The 16,835-nt window shown below is 45.4% G+C and overlaps 1 long non-coding RNA gene across 1 annotated transcript in view; it reads right to left on the reverse strand.

Moving 5' to 3' along the window:
- Positions 1-16,368, reverse strand: part of LOC133449196 (uncharacterized) — a 25,725-nt gene extending 9,357 nt beyond the window's left edge. Inside the window, exons 1-2 of the long non-coding RNA XR_009783009.1 lie at positions 16,251-16,368; positions 8,090-8,200 (exon numbers count right to left, since the gene is read on the reverse strand). This is a non-coding gene — a long non-coding RNA (uncharacterized LOC133449196). The remainder of the gene's footprint in view (positions 1-8,089; positions 8,201-16,250) is intronic.
- Between the last annotated feature and the right edge of the window lie 467 nt (positions 16,369-16,835).

Raw genomic sequence — 16,835 nt, forward strand, 5'->3', positions numbered from 1 at the left:
TATATACAACTCATATTTTATTTTTTTAACAATAAAGTTTCCATTTGTGAAAATTCAGTGTTTTATTTATTTACAGGCTCGGGCTGCTCTGGCGGAGCGAGGTTTATTCTCCTCCCCTGCTACACGTCATTCAGGGAGCCAATCAGCACAGAGCCTCATTATCATACCCCCCCCTTCCCTAAAAATGAGGCGCAGAAAAAGAGGTTAGAAGCGGTAAAACTAGTGACAGGGCCCACAGGCTGGATTTATGATTTATGTAGAAAAAACAAGCTTTAGATTGTTTTTAAGACATTCAAGGCCTGTTTAAAATATACATTAAATGCCATAATAGGTCACCTTTAAACTGGACTCAGGAGCTTCGGTTACAGCCATCCCAAACCACTCAAGAGGATTAAAGGTCCAGATAAATACCCGGTACAAGTCTTGGTGAGGTCACACATCAAGACAGAGAGAAAGGAAACAATGGAGAATGTGTATGTCATAGAAAACCTTGTGATGCCACTAATGGGCGTCACTCCTTTAATAAAGTTGAACCTGATTCAGGGCTTTAAGTGGGCCGGCACGGAGCGGTACGCAGTACCGGCACTTCTAAATTGTACCCATCAGCGTATCGGAAATGATTTACTGTGTGCAGCGCGTACCGGTACTGTTCTTCCCAGATTCCCCATCAGTCAGTAACTCCCCCCGATCTCCCCAAAGTCTACAGGTTGGATTTTTTGATTAAAGTGTTTTGATGCTCAAAGCCGTACGGACGTAAAGGCGCGCTTGGCCGACCCGCGGCTCGCCAGCCGCATGCGGCTCTTTGGCCGGCGTCATGCGGCTCTTTGGCCGGCGTCATGCGGCTCTTGCAACTTTATTTGATGGTGCAGTTAAAGACAGACTCGTAGGACGTGGGTGCAAAATGTGCCGTGACTGGAATCGAACCCGCGTTCGCTGTACGCAAGTCGCCTGCTCATCCCGTTGAGCTATACGGGCGCGCTCGTGGTTGTGACGGAAATAACTTGGAGGGACAAAATACACGGCCAAACGGAAATATGAAGGTAAACACAGGAGGTTTTTAACAGAGTGGGAGAGTTTAATATATATATATATATATATATATGTATATATATATATATATATATATATATATATATATATATATATATATATATATATATATATATATATATATATTTATATATGTATATATATATATATATATATATATATATATATATATATATATATATATATATATATATATATACATATATATATTTATATATGTATATATATACAAATTTACATAGTCCCATGGAGGGGGAGAGTACCGGCACTTATTTTTTCCCACTTAAAGCACTGACCTGATTCAACAAGTAGCTTCAGTCCAGGCGGAGAAACAGAAGAACAGTCATCAGTACTAACCCTAACCTTAACCCTAACCTCTAACCCTAACCTCTAACCCTAACCTTAACCCTAACCCTAACCTCTAACCCTAACCCTAACCCTAACCCTAACCCTAACCCTAACCCTACCCTAACCTCTAACCTCTAGCCCTAACCCTAACCCTAACCCTAACCTTAACCCTAACCTCTAACCCTAACCTTAACCCTAACCCTAACCTCTAACCCTAACCCTAACCCTAACCCTAACCAGTACAAGGTGATGTTCCCAAAAGTGTTTTCAGGGCTTGGAAAGCTGCAGGGAAGCTACAAAATTAAGGTGAAAGAGGGAGCAGTCCCTTATGCACTCTGAGCTCCACGCAGGTCCCGTTACCCGTGAAGGACCAAGTCAAAGAAGAGCTGGACGGGATGGAAACATTACGGGTTATAAGGAAGATTGAGGAGCCGACTTAACGGTCGTGGTCGCCAAACCAAATAAACAACCCAGAATATGTGTGGACCTCACGCGACTAAATGTCTGCAGGGAAAGACACATATTACCTGCGGTGGATGAGACACTAGCACCACTGGTTACCGCGGCAACGCACCACTAGTTACCGCGGCAACGCAGGGGAGGAAAGAGCCGGCACTTCCTGTCACGACAGGAGAGGCAAGAACAGCTGACCTGGAAGAAAGAACCCCCCGCCCCCCGGGGGAAGGTGAGTGGAGAGGCAGCATGGGGGGGGGGGTTGCTAGGCAACGGCCTAAAGGCAGCATGGGGGGGGGGGCTGTGGTTGCCATGGCGACGGTGGATGTGGATGCAGCTGGATGCTGCAGACTGACCCAGTTAAACGGGGAGACGGAGGAAGAGAACAGAGGAAGAGAAGAGGTGGAGGACGAGTTCAGGGGGGGCAGACGATGGAGAGAACAACAGAGGAGGAGGAGATGATGCAGAGGTAGCTGATGGGTAATCATGGTGATCCAGATCAATCACAGCTCCTGGAGAGAGAGGAGCAGCACTTCCTGTGTTCCTGTGTCGTTAATGACCCTGTAGTTGAGAGGTTAACGACGGACTGACCCAATCAAACCTGATCAAACTGTAAGAAAGTGTAAAGAGTGTCAGGTGAAACAGGTCATGTTCCCTCCTCTCCACTAGGGGGAGACACCCAGGGGTGTCTCAGTATCTGTGTTGTTTCCTCCCACCTTTAGAAATAGAGGTCTGAAGAACTTCCTCCTCTTTGTCTCCAAACATTCACACCTTGACTGAGTGTTTGAGGTGTTTGCCATGAGTCTTCTGTCAGACCCCCCCATTGTCCCCCCCATGTTCCTCTTCCTCAGATCCTCTTCTTCCTCACACCCTCCTCTTCCTCACACCCTCCTCTTCCTCAGATCCTCCTCTTCCTCACACCCTCCTCTTCCTCAGATCCTCCTCTTCCTCAGACCCTCCTCTTCCTCAGACCCTCCTCTTCCTCAGACCCCCCTCTTCCTCAGACCCTCCTCTTCCTCAGACCCCCCTCTTCCTCCTCTTCCTCACACCCCCCTCTTCCTCCTCCTCCTCAGACCCCCCTCCTGAAATATTGACGACCCCCTAACGAGTTTGTTTCACAACAGACGTCTCACCTTCATCGTTACATCACATATTCATGACGGACAAAGAGGCCGTTTAGTGCCGGCTGCCCCCCCAGGTTTTATCTCACCCCCCCAGGCTATGGCTGCCCCCTGGTGGGGGGGGGGCAGCCATAGCCTGGGGGGGGCAGCCGTTTACTGCCCCCCCCAGGCCCTATCTCACCCCCGCCGTTTACTGCCCCCGCCCCCCCTCCGCCTCCCACTTCCTGGTTCAGAATTGAAATAAAAATGGATCCAAGGTTTCATGGGGGGAGTTAGAGACACTGGTTGGGGGGGGTTAAGGAGGATGAAGGGAGGGATGAAGATGATGAAGATGATGATGAGGAGGAGGAGGAGGAGGTGAACAGGGAGGTGAAGCCCAGCGGGAGCTGCTGTGTGTGTGTGTGTGTGTGTGTGTGTGTGTGTGTGTGTGTGTGTGTGTGTGTGTGTGTGTGTGTGTGTTTATATGTGTGTGTGTGTGTGTGTGTGTGTGTGTGTGTGTGTGTGTGTGTGTGTGTGTGTGTTTATATGTGTGTGTGTGTGTGTGTGTGTGTGTGTGTGTGTGTGTTTATATGTGTGTGTGTGTGTGTGTGTGTGTGTGTGTGTGTGTGTGTGTGTGTGTGTGTGTGTGTGTGTGTGTGTTTATATGTGTGTGTGTGTGTGTGTGTGTGTGTGTGTGTGTGTGTGTGTGTGTGTGTGTGTGTGTGTGTGTGTGTGTGTGTGTGTTTATATGTGTGTGTGTGTCTAAGCAGAAAAAGAAGCTGAATTGACAGAACTGAACATCATCCAGACACTGTAGGGCATCCGTTAGAAGTGCTGTCCGTGTGTTTATAAGTGTGTGTGTGTGTGTGTGTGCGTGCGTGCGTGCGTGCGTGCGTGCGTGTAACATGTCTAGAGAATAGAAAAACCTCCAGTTATATTTTAACGCCTCGTTTCCGTCTTCATCTTTAAATAAAGACCAGAGTTTCTACTTTACATTCTAATTTATTACAAAACAGACAAAGGGAAGTCTGGGTGGGCGGGGCTTGGGGTGGGCGGGGCATCGGCGGTGGGCGGGGCTTGAGGTGGGCGGGGCCTCGGGGTCACGGCGTGGGGTCCTAGGTGACTCAGGCCCCGTTTCCACGTATCAGATTCCAGATATGCTTTTGGTTGTGTACATGATTTTGGTATATTGTGGGCGAACCGAGGATTTATCTCATCCTCGGAGACACCCGTTAAACATGGTAAATTGATTGGTGAACTGTTACAAACCTGTCAACTACCTTCATCTACTGCTTTGTTAAATGTGAAGCCAAACACCCAGTCCAAGGACCCTGTTTCACTAAGCAATGCTTCAGCTGACCATGCAGCAAAAGAAACTGCCAAATTTGGCTTACCTGTCCATGTAAAACTCTGTCCTTCTATACCCGCTAACGACCTGGTTTCTCCTAATGATGTAGCCCCCCTACAAGAGACTACTGAGGTGAAGAAACACATATTGTAGCTTTCCCATGGTTGTAAAAATGTAAATAATTTGTGGGTCAGCAACGACGGCCGCGTTGTGACACCCACATCTTTGTACCCGTGACTAGCATGCATGTCACATAGTTGATCACACGTGAGCAAAGGGGGAATGTGTCAGATAGTGTTGAAAGACTGATAAGCTCCAAGATTGGCATCCTATGAAAAAATATTACAAACATTATCAACACTTCCCCCCACTGTGACCTTTTTGAAGCTCTACAAATAGACTTTATTCATATACCAAAATGTGAGGGATATGAAAATGTTCTTGTATGAAAATGTTCTTGTATGTGTAGATCATTTTTTAAACTGGACTTAAATGGACAATGTTGTTGCGTTTAGTCCTGATGTCAATGAGGTCAACACCCATTAGGAAGCACAAACTCACGCCTCATGAAAGGATTACGGGTAGACCTATGACTATACCAAGCAATTCAGTTCTGTATATATGAAGAAGATGGACTTCCATGCCATGGATGAATCCATGATATCATTCTGTTCTGTTGTAACCTCTGCCGTTCAGTCAATCCACAGAAAAGTAAAAGCTGTCCAGTCTCCTCCTAGTGGCAAACCATGCCATAACCCGGGACTGGGTCCGTGTCAGAGAAAACCTCGCTGGTCCAAGGCTCAACACGTCCTGCACCACCGACACTGGAGTCAAATGTGAGGGGCGTCTAACCTGGTTCCACGCATCCCACTGCAAGAAAACAACTCCTCCACCATGCACCGGAAACCAGCCGATTCCCTTTTCTTCCTGGGGGTCTTCGTCCTCACCACCGTCGGAGACAGTGAAAGAAACAACGCAGGCCCGGAAAGCCCAGAAGTAGCTGAACTTCACCACCCCAAGAAATCCACGATTGGCAGAGGAGCAGAGGAGCAGAGGAACAGAGGGGCAGTGGCATTGTACATGCCATGATAATCACATCTGTCACAGGAACAAGACAGGTAACCTTACAAATACCATAAACAAAACCAATTACTTCATGTGACACCTGTTACATTTTGAACTTCAATTCCTCTTAGGAGCAATGCACCTGTCACAAACCCCCACAAACGAGACAATTATACTGTGATAAACTTAACCATTCACCTAGGAACATCAAAATGTGACTCCACATACTCTCCTTCTGAAGAACCGCTTGTTAAGCCTAAAACAAGCCGAAATCCACTGTCCGATTGTATTGAGGATTATAGCTATCTTGCTACAATGGTTAATCACTGTTCCATACCTCTACCAAAAGGTTTTTACTGGATTTGTGGCATGAAGGCTTATGAATACCTTCCAAACGGTTGGTCTGGAGTATGTGGTCTGGGCCATGTGGTACCAGCCATGAGAATCCTTACTGTACCACCGAAAATTCGCATTGTTAAAAGAGAATTTTACACACACACACAAACGCCATGGACAAGATTTTTTGGTGCCCTTGTCCCAAATTACGGAGTCATGGCAGCTTTGGACCAGATAAGAGATTTATCCCATGCAGTTGAAGACGTAACATCACTGCAAAAGGCCTGTCTATGCTCTCATCAGGAATGACTGCTGTAAGGATGATGGCCTTACAAAATCGTGCTGCACTGGACTATTTATTAGCCTCTCAAGGGGTAACTTGTGCTGTCATTAAAACTGAGTCTTGTACCTTTATACCTGACCACAGGTCCAAGATATAACGGATCACTTGAAAGATATTGCAAAACATTACATACCCCTGTCACCACTGGTTTGTTTGATTGGTTTAAAGAGCAGTTAGGACACATTGGTTACTTGATTTTTGAATTTGCTTTGCTTGGGTTTGGACTCCTAACTGTTATTTGGCTTCTGATCACATGTCATGTCTATGTACTCCACTGTAACTCAACCTGTTCCATCAGTGGAGGAGGAAAATTCAGACGTTCTGTTCAAAATTGAGATTGACTGTAATTAAATGACACCCAACAACAACACACACAAAAAAAAGTGAATTGTTGAGACACTGCAACACCATTGTGATGTGAAACTCCCCCTGCAGGGCTCACAAGCTTTGAACTGAACTCAAACACAGACTTGAACCACGGGAATACCATATGATGAAGTTCCTGACTGACTGATATGCTAATACCAACTCATTTGGCCACAGATCACATCTGACTGTAAATACCCTTTAATTGCTTTTTGTCTTTTACCTTTGGCTTGTTGATTCTTGCCTTTTGTACTTTGAACTTACTGTATAAAAGTCATGATTCCAACCACTCTGGGTCAGCACACCAACCCAGACACGCTCTGTAGGTCTGCTCACCGCCGGCTACTGAATAAAACTCTCTACACCACAGACTAAAACTCTCTACACCACAGACTAAAACTCTCTACACCACAGACTAAAACTCTCTACACCACAGACTAAAACTCTCTACACCACAGACTAAAACTCTCTACACCACAGACTAAAACTCTCTACACCACAGACTAAAACTCTCTACACCACAGACTAAAACTCTCTACACCACAGACTAAAACTCTCTACACCACAGACTAAAACTCTCTACACCACAGAATAAAACTCTCTACACCACAGACTAAAACTCTCTACACCACGGACTAAAACTCTCTACACCACAGACTAAAACTCTCTACACCACAGACTAAAACTAAATACACCACAGACTAAAACTAAATACACCACAGACTAAAACTCTCTACACCACAGACTAAAACTCTCTACACCACAGACTAAAACTAAATACACCACAGACTAAAACTCTCTACACCACAGACTAAAACTCTCTACACCACAGACTAAAACTCTCTACACCACAGACTAAAACTAAATACACCACAGACTAAAACTAAATACACCACAGACTAAAACTCTCTACACCACAGACTAAAACTCTCTACACCACAGACTAAAACTCTCTACACCACAGACTAAAACGGCAGTAGCTCAGGTGGTAGAGCGGGTCGTCCAATGATCGGAAGGTCGGCGGTTCGAATCCCGCTCTGTCCCAGTTTGCTGTCGTAGTGTCCTTGGGCAAGACACCTTACCCACCTGCCCCGTGTGAATGTGTGTGAATGTGTGTGAATGTTGGTGGTGGTCAGAGGGGCCGTTAGGCGCGATATGGCAGCCACGCTTCTGTCAGTCTGCCCCAGGGCAGCTGTGGCTACAAATGTAGTTTACCACCACTGGTGAGAATGTGTATGAATGAATAATGATTTCTGTAAAGCTCTGGGTGCCTAGAAGGGCGCTATATAAATCCAAGTCATTATCATTATTATTAAAACTCTCTACACCACAGACTAAAACTCTCTACACCACAGACTAAAACTCTCTACACCACAGACTAAAACTCTCTACACCACAGACTAAAACTCTCTACACCACAGACTAAAACTCTCTACACCACAGCAGACTTCTGAACTGGATTTTATATTATTCTTCAACACCGGCTATGTGGAAACGTGGCCTGAGATGAGAGATGAATAAACCTGAAGGTCGTGACGTCACTACGCCCATAAACCAGGACGTAGCCGCGAGCTACAACCGCTAACCTCGGTACTCGGTACCTTTACAGCTCTGTTGGTTCTGCTGATGGAACCAGCCGGTCTCCGTGGTAACGGGGTCTCCGTGGTAATGGGAACTCACCTCAGCTGAAGAGGAACTCGGAGACGGTTCACACTCGGCTCGGCTCGGTTCCAGAGGTCATTTCAGAGGTCATTTCAGAGGTCGTTTCAGAGGTCGTTTCACGCTTCACCGCTGCAGGAAACACAGGAAACACACGTCAAACTGTTGGATCTGATCACAACATTCAGGAACATCCAGAAGAACCGGTTCCGAGGCAGCACCAACTCTCTGCTGGTTTAGAGGAAAGAACCGCTTCCATCCATCTCTAAAGACATCTCTAAAGACATCCATCACTGAAGACATCCATCTCTGAAGACATCCATCACTGAAGACATCTCTAAAGACATCCATCACTGAAGGACATCTCTGAAGACGTCCAATCATGGATATGATCAGCAGAAGAACGGAAACAGAACCATCATCAGAGACTAGACATTCATCAGTTAGACTGTCTAAACTTGGAGACGGTTTAGTCCAGTGTTTCCTAGAGGTGGGTGCAATTCATCGATGTGTCGATGCATCGCGATGCGTCATGTGACGATTTAGAATCGATTCATTATTTTTATTTTTTTTATTTATTTTATTTTTTATCCTATCCAGATTCCAGACTGAATTAACTGCTGAATCATTTCATTTTCAAGAATGCACATTTCTTATTGTTACTTTAAATATGGCAGATATGTTTACACTAAGTACATATCTGTACCCTTGTTTGCACACCCCTAGTGTTTCCCAACCCTGGTCCTCAGGTCTGTCCTGTTTCAGACCAGGACCAGGGTTGGGAAACACTGGTTTAGAGGACACTCATCCTAGAAGACGATGTCCAGCCAAGACGAGTCCAAAGACACAGAATCCTCAATGAGGTCAAGAAGACCCTGGAGGAACCGGCCAGGGTTTGGAAGACGTCTGGGGGAGAATTTGGCATTTCTCACGAGTCTCATGAGTCTCATGAGTCGACCGTACAAGGGTCACAGGTCCAGGACCAGGTTCAGGAGACGGACTAGACCGGTCCACCAGCAGACCCTCTCAAGGGTCCAGAACCCCACAACCCGGACTGTACCAGAACCAGAACATGGAGCCCCCTGACGTCGGTCAGTCTGGTCCCAAATGTGATGTCATCAGTCTGAAACTGGGTCATGTGACAGGAAGTGGTCCCAAACACAGCAGCAGGTCCATATTAGAATGATGAAGAATTAAAGAATCCAGGTTCTGAAACGACCTGGACCTGGTCCAGAACCTGGACCTTGTCCAGACCTGAACCTGGACCCGGTCCAAGTCCAGAACCTGGACCTGGTTGAGATTGGTCTTCATTTTTATAACATTAGTGTTGGGTAAATGCAGCCTCAGATCGCTCTAAGACCAACTACAACCAGTCAAGATGTTTTTTACACCAAAAACAAGAATAAAAGTTAAAGAACGGGGGATAAGTGACGTGTTTTTAATCTGAAGATGAACCGTAAAGCCGGTTCAGACTAGAGACTCTGGACCTTCAGGACCAGATTCAGGTTCCAGGTGGTTAAAACCTTTCTAAACCTCTAAAAGCTCCGGCCAGAACGACGGACATAAACCAGGACGTAGCCGCGAGCTACAACCGCTAACCTCGCTACAACCGCTAACCTCGCTACAACCGCTAACCTCGCTACAACCGCTAACCTCGCTACTCAGACCTTTACAGCTCTGTTGGTTCCTGCTGATGGAACCAGCCGTCTCCGTGGTAACGGGAACTCACCACAGCTGCTCATCAGTGCCTTAGGACACACACACACACACACACACACACACACACACGCACGCACGCACACACACACACACACACACACACACAGCTGTCGTTCCTCTGACATAATAACCCATTACACCAAATTTCATTTCCCCCCCTACCGTCTGTTTTGCCAGAACAGCCTTGAAATCACATTAGGAACCTGATGATGATAATAATGTCCAGAGAGACAGAGAGACGTTCAAAGAATCTGGATTTGTACACCCAGGTGTCCTCTTAGTTTCAGAACCAGGTGACCCCCAGGTGACCCCCCCAAAGTGAGCAGCAGTTTTGTAACCGTGACAAACTATTAAAGGATATATACAGTATTGTAGATATGTACAATATAGTAAAGTAGTAAATTATGCTGAGACGGTAAACATGAGAATATACAGTATAAAGAATATGTGCAGTCTGATTGGAGACAATAAAAAAAGAGCAGCAGTTTGTAAATAGCAGATGTTTTTGGTTGTTTTATTTTAAGGGTGTGATACCGTAGGTCTCCACTTGGGGGCAGAACTCAAACCCAGAGTCTGAAAAAGGACAGACTGTGGGAAGAGCACGGCTTCTGCTTGTTGCACGTTATGAGAACAATGTGACACCGATTCTGCCGTCTAGTAACGATACAGGTTTCGGCACACCGGGTCTTGGTTTTAGACGTCTGGGGAGCAGAGCTGCTCCTTCACAGTCACATGTCCACCAGGATCATCTCATATCCACGTAGCGGTGGACGTTACGTATATGTACAGTTCAGCGTTGAGCATGAACCGGTTCAAATGTGACAACATTGAATTGAATGCAATATATTTCCAAATAAAGAGAGAGCGAAGAACGATGAAGAGAGAGCGAAGAACGACGAAGAGAGAGTGAAGAACGACGAAGAGAGAGCGAAGAACGACGAAGAGGGTTAGGGTTAGGTAGGGTTAGGGTTAGGTAAGAGGGAGGAGCCAAGGAAGGCGTTGAAGTTGAAGGAAGTGTGTGTGTTTTTCAGTAAGTGTCTGTGACGCGATAGGTCCGTGAACTTCGCCCAGAGCTGCTCTCAGCCAAATGTCCTTGATGTTATCAGACGGCTCGGTCAGTTCTGAAACAGGTCCGCAGATGTTCCTGAGAGGGGAGGGTTAGTGGGGGCAGAGTCACCTTTTTACATTCCACCAGGGAGATTGTGACCAGAGCGATCGGCCAAGCTGCTCTGTCAAGGCCAGATTATAGAATCAACAATTATATTGAAAAACAGGCCGCCCAGTAATTTTCTGTCTGCCTTTCAGTCTCTGGTTCATCAATGGCGACTCCAATCAGACGAACTTGTGATCACTTCCCGCCAAGCCGAGCTTCCAACTTCTCCAAGGTGTTATCAATCTTGCCAATGAGCTCGAACGAAGAGAGAGCGAAGAACGACAAAGAGGGAGCTCGTCTGTACCAAAGAGCAGCTAAAGTAGCAGCTAAAGTAGCAGCTAAAGTAGCTTCCAACATGGCGGCTCCACCAGATGATGTCGTCAAGACGACCAAGCCCTGTACATTTCACCACCGGGCGGCGCACACATTTAAAATGCTGGACGAGATGACGACTTCACACTACATTACACACAATGCAGTGCACACTCTCCTACCGCGGGGCACCGTCTCCATGGCAACGGCGACCCGAGCCAGGTGCATCTTTACATGACCATAGGGCGGAGTTTCATTCCTACTTCTCACCTAAAAACATTGAAATGAACTGAATTTGAACCGGTTCAAGGTGAAAATGGTGAACTATGAACGTGAACTGTTTTTAAACGATGTGAACTGAACTTTGAACTAGTTCCTGAGAAGGAGGAAAGTGCCCAACACTGGTCCAGTATATTAAACATAAACATATTAAACATATTAAACATATTAAACATATTAAACATATTAAACATGTTAAACCGTAACGTTATTGACACACAGGAAGTGGAGAAGCGGGGAGACTGTTCGGCCAATCAGAGAGCGGAACAGTGGGAGGTGACCGGCGTTACCGCCAGGGAATAACCGTCCAGCTGCTTTAAAGAACATATTATTTATTGTTTCCTGTGGGTAAAAGATAAAGAGAATAATATGTTTCCATTAAAGCAGCAGCCGGAGTCAGAAACCTGATTCTCCAGGACAGGAAGTTCTGCCCGCGTGCCTTTTAGCCTCAGCTGCTGATGATGGAGATTATCTCACACACACACACACACACACACACACACACACACACACACACACACACACACACACACACACACATGTACATGTACACACACAAACACACACACACACACACACACACACACACACACACACACACACACACACACACACACACACACACACACACACACACACGTACATGTACACACACAGGGAACCACCAGATTAACGACTGCAGAGATAAATCTCAGTTACGTAATTATAAACCATGAAAACACAGATGAGGAACATCAGCAGCTGAACACGGTTCTGCAGAACTAGACCTGACCTTTCTGTTTCTGCTTCTGCTTCTGTTTCTGCTCTACTTTCTACTTTCTACTTTCCACTTTCTACTTTCTCTTGGCCTTTTCTCTCTTTTCTCTCTGATCCAAACCAACTGTGACAGAATCAGACTCTCCGGATCAGAACAGACGGATCAGAACAGACGGCCGATTCAGCTGCTCCGTGGACGATGACACAGCGATTATTGTTCCTGATGTCTGTGACCGGGGGGACGGGAGGGGGCCGGGCCTGTGTGACCGGGGGGGCGGGAGGGGGCGGGGCCTACGGGGAGGGGCGGGGCCTCTTTGAGGGGGCGGGGCCTACTGGCTGAAGGGGGCGGAGCCTCGCTGACCTCTTCAACACATATTTGTGGTGAAAGCCGTCACTGTCCATTAGTTTCTGGAGCTGTAACCTCCAGAGAGACGAACAAAGAACTGGATCTGGGGAAGAACTGGATCTGAGATACCGAGGGACCGGGGACCGGGGGGGTGGCAGGACCAGACCGGTCCTAGAGTCCAGACCAGGACCAGAGTCCTAGAGTCCTAGAGTCCACAACCGAAACCAAACCAGGGCACGACCAAACATGAACCTCCCGCCCCCGAACGAACAGGGATTTTTATAAACCACGTCAGATAAAATGACATAAAACCACAAACGTCTGTATATTTTGATTGGTGACTAACGCAGGAAACGGTTATCTGTCATCACTTTAGCTACTCAGCTCCGTATCGACCTGGAACGGATCTGAGTTGTTAATGAAGACGAGTGTAGTTTAGTTTAGTTTAGTTGTCGTCAGCGTTACTGACAGAGTGATTGGTTGTAGGTTGGAGATCCGGTAAAGAAGAGTTAAGAGCAGCTAAGTTTGGACAGTTTGGACAAACAGCAGTTATTTCTAGTTCCACGTTCCTCTCTGAGCTCTAATGTTGTTGACGAGGTTTTGGGAGTTTAACTGTGTACAAATCTACTACAGATGTACTAAAGATTAAAAATACATGAATGAGAATGGAAACTTTAAAGATGGAGATAGAAGGAGATAATGATGCTGAAACACATCAAATCTAGATTCTGTTCCTTGTGTCAAGATGGCATCTATCCACTTATGGAGTATTTCAAATTAAGCTAATTCTCACAAAGAAGGGAAGTAAAAACATGTTTCCACCAAATGGAAACACAGCAGTGTGTATATAATATATATACACAAACACACAAAGTGCCACGGGACTACTGCCGGATGATTGCGATGACATTTCCTATAACAAACCATTCAAAAGTTATTGCAGAAAATAGGAACTATCACATATCGACCAATCAGAAGAAGGGGCGGTGCTAATTTGCACCAATGAAGGTCAAGGACTCAATACTGAGTCCGACACCACCTGATACCACCCAGGTGTGTGTGTGTGTGTGGGGGGGGGGGGGGGGGGGGGGTGATGACTCAGCACACAGAACCTTCCGGTTAACCCTGATTTTGGCTTCTGACAAGGTCTCCAATCACATATATATATATATATATATATATATATATATATATATATATATATATATATATATATATATATGTGTATGTATATATATATATATATATATATATATATATATATATATATATATATATATATATATGTATATATATATATATATATATATATATATATATATATATATATATATATATATATATATATATATATATACACCATGAACCGGGATCGGCTAAGGTCAAAAGGGTCAGATTCATGTGAAGCTGCTGACTCATTTAGCCAGAACTGGCTAAATGAGTCAGCAGCTGACTGCTGGTTGCCCCGGCAACAAGAACCTCTCTTCAGAACCTTCCGGTTTGGCTGTGAGAAAAACCCAGATTTTGGCTTCTGACAAGGTCTCAAATGACTCAGATTTGTGAGAAAACTGTAGCTCGTAGCAGAAAAACGAAAACATCGTGAGAGACACGGAAGCCAGAAGATTCTGACAATCTTAATTTTATTCAGATATTCCGTAAAATGAGTGAGTAAGCTCAGTACGAAGACAGAGTGAGATTCTTTTGAAGAAAACTTTTGATTACATTATAGTGAATGGAGACTGAGACAGGTATTGGCGCCGCTCTACCCCCCCCCCCCCCCCCCCCCACCCGTTTAAATTTTGTGCATACCCCGCCTGTCAAAGTCACATTTTATGAATCCCAACCTATGTCTACATTCTGACCAAAAATTATTTGTCTCCTTTTTACGGTTTGGCCGTGAGCTCGAGTTACAAATAAAGATTTGGGTTATTTTTTACTGCTTCTCCCACTCTACCAACCGACACCTGCACTCTAGATTTGACGAAAAAGTGATTTCCAGTCCTCGCTTGAGTGCTCATATCTTGAAAAGTTTACATCTTGGGAAAAAACTGTTTGGTGTTTTGGAGAGAAGAGAAGTTTTGCTCCGTTTTGAAGTTTGAATGACATTTGTACGTGCAGGTATGCGAAAGTTAGATGACTCAGAAAAAAGGTGATTTTTTTTTTTGACGTTTTCCCATCCGCTTTGAATGGGTTTTTTTTGGCCGTTTTCTTGGGAATAACTTTGGGGAAAATGGGAATTTCAACACCAAAAGTCAGCACACCATTCCCGATCGAGCCGCACGTTTTGATATATGATGCGCCTCGGTCGTCTGAAATCTGTAGGAGGAGTAGCGAAAAGAAATTTGTCCAGAAAATGAATAAGCAGATGATGATGATGAATAAATACACAGAATAACAATAGTGCCTCTTGCTGCGCCAAGAGGCACTGCTCCTCCATTGCTATTGCATAGCTATGGAGGAGGCGTGCCACTTGGTGCAGCTGTGGCACTAACTAGACAATTTCCTCGCAGAAATTTCGAGAGTGCCACGGGGGGGCTGCTGCCCATTTGTGTACACTGCTGCATTTTTCAGCAACAAAGGTGATTTTTTTTATTTTACCTCCTCCCATCCACAGTGTGACATTCCGCGCCACACACATACATGGGAAAATCTCCCCATTAGTTTGGAAATTTGGAAATGTTTTTGCACTTCGTGCGAAAACTATTTGTGCGATCGCTCTGAAAATTCTCAGGACTGTAGTTAAATTCAGGGCCTACAACTTTCTACATCGGTTCAGAATTTGTCGAGTAACGGTGTGCGAGTGGTGAGGCCCCAAAGTTCTCCCACTGCGTTCCGGATGGGCCAAAAAGCGCACGTTTTCGCACATTGCGCAAAAACGTGCGCACCAATCGCTAATAAAAGTCATAGCACACGATTCCCGCTTAAGGTGCACGTTTCTACGTTTTGTTTTTTTTTGCGTTTTCTCAAAGCTGCGGGACTAGTTATGCGCCGAAGTTTATACGGAAGAATAAATAATAAGCTTGAGCAATAATAAGAGTGACTCTGGCTGCGCCAGAGGCACTAACAAGACATTTGACATGTTCAATTCAATTCAATTCCTAGTCCTGGTTTCAGATCTACGAGGTCATTACAGGTCTAATTACAAATCTACTACAGATGTACCAGAGATTAAAAGCACATGAATGAAAATCTGAATGGAAAGACACCATGAGTCCAGCAGGAGATACCATGAGTCCTGTCCAGCATCTGCTGGTTCTCACTGATGGATCAAGACTAATGAAAGAGCGATATTCCTGATATTCCTGACTAATAAAAGTGTGATATTCCTGACTAATGAAAGAGTGATGTTCCTGACTAATGAAAGAGTGATATTCCTGACTATTGAAAGTGTGATATTCCTGACTAATGAAAGAGTGATATTCCTGACTAATGAAAGTGTGATATTCCTCCTCTCTCACAACAAAGAAGACTCTCAAACTGGGAGACTTGTATCAGGGAACTGGTTCAGTGTCAAATGTCCCGGTTTTCAGGACAACAAGGCCTTGTTGTCCAGACAATAAGAGGAAACGTGAGAGCAGCTAAATGTGACAGCAGCTCGTGTTGTGATGCTTCAGTACCTGCATGAACGCCGTCCTTCATCCTCATCAGGGTTTATCATCCAGGAGAAACAACCGGCACTCAGATCCAGCAGAAACACACCAGGATAACCTCCAGTTAAACCAGGAAAACCAGTAAAACCAGGAAAACCTCCAGTTAAACCAGGAAAACCTCCAGTAAAAGCAGAAAACCTCCAGTAAAAGCAGAAAACCTTCGGTAAACCTCCAGTAAAAGCTCCAGTAAAAGCTCCAGTAAAAGCTCCAGTCAACCTCGGGTAAAATCCTCCTCCTTCAGCCGCTCTGCCTCACTCTCTCCATCCTTTCTGCCAGAGATCTCTCCGTTTCTGTTTCTGTTCTCTCTCAGACTCTCTCCATCCTTTCTCCCCGAGATCTCTCTGTTTCTGTTCTCTCTCAGATTCTCTCCATCCTTTCTCCCCGAGCTCTATCTGTTTCTGAGTCTGTTTTCTCTCAGATTCTCCATCTGTCACCGCCCCCTCATTCCCCCTCGCTGGCCCCGCCCACCTCATTAATTATTCATGAGACGCACACACAAGATCACGCTCTCACACACGCTATCATTCACACTTAAACACACACACACTCTCA

The sequence above is a fragment of the Cololabis saira genome, chromosome 8, assembly GCF_033807715.1.
Source record: "Cololabis saira isolate AMF1-May2022 chromosome 8, fColSai1.1, whole genome shotgun sequence".
Lineage (NCBI taxonomy): Eukaryota > Metazoa > Chordata > Actinopteri > Beloniformes > Belonidae > Cololabis > Cololabis saira.